This window comes from Tetrahymena thermophila (genome assembly GCF_000189635.1).
Source record: "Tetrahymena thermophila SB210 genomic scaffold scf_8254614, whole genome shotgun sequence".
Taxonomy (NCBI): domain Eukaryota; phylum Ciliophora; class Oligohymenophorea; order Hymenostomatida; family Tetrahymenidae; genus Tetrahymena; species Tetrahymena thermophila.
In genome coordinates this window covers 1-1,313 of record NW_002476384.1, presented here as the reverse complement: position 1 = coordinate 1,313, position 1,313 = coordinate 1, and positions in this window count along the sequence as shown.

Below are 1,313 nucleotides of genomic sequence, written 5' to 3'. Positions count from 1 at the left end.
TAAAACTAATTTAGCCAAATTAAAATACCAATATTAATTTTGAAATATTTAATTTTTCTTGTTTTGCATAACTATATATTTTGTGTTTAAACTATTAATAATCGTAATAATTATTTGTATGACCTAATAAAAATGTAAGGCAGTAATTTGTGTACTTTACATATAATATAAATAAAAATATAAAAATGAAAATTATTTATGTTTTCTCATTAAAATAAAAATTTCAAAATATTTTTTTTTGATGATGATTTTTATCAAGTTATAACTTAAGAGAATTTAATATTTATTTTTATACGAGTTTAAGATGAGTAAGAAAAGCTCATAGTCTAAAAATTATTTTCCTTCTCTAAATTATCAGCACTGAACAAAAATATCACCTTCATAAAGTTCTAACTATCCTTGGATAATTAATTCTATGAGTTAAAAATTTTCTAAATCTATAATTTGAATGTTGAACAGCTTTAAATTACTTTTTATTTTAATAATTTTGTTTAGATCTATTTTATTATAATTAAATTACTTTTACTGAAATCTTTATATTTAACAAATAAATAATTATAAAATGAAAATAATTTTGAATTACTTGATATCTTAAAAATGCATTTTTTTAATTTGAATTTATTGAAACTAATTTTATTTTATTTTTTGTTATCTTGTAAATAAATTTATTTCGTATTAAACAAACATTGTAATTTTGGCAATATTTTCATTCTAACATTTAACATTAATTTACTAACAAACTAAATTATTGAAAATAAAATTTTCTATATAATTAATTGATAACAAAAATTAACAATTTTAATTTTGCATTTTCTAAAAAGAAATGGAATAATATTTATTTTTTTATTAATGATTAGTTTGCTAATTCATTAATTTTTTGCTTTTCAAAAATTTATACTGTAAATGCTCATTAATTAAGGCATTCCCTAAGTAATTAATAATTAAAACTAATTTTCAAAGATAGCAAGGAAAATGCCTTTTTTACCCCTGTGGCCCATAAACGCCCCGAATGTTAATTCTCTCATATATTTTTTTTTATTAACAAAAAACAAAAATTAATTGATATCAATTACATAAAGATAAAAAAAATGTCATTGTCGAAAAAAATGGAATAATAAATTTAAAAATACAACAATATTCAAGATGTATTTATTATTTAATTCATAAATAGATTTTCAAATAACTAATTTAATTATGAAAAAGTTTAGAAGCACTAACTTTGACACTTTGACCCATCTTCATTTATAAATTAAGTAAAATTTTGTTAAAAAGATAGATTTAGCTTTTCTAAATATTTTAAAATTTGATCAATC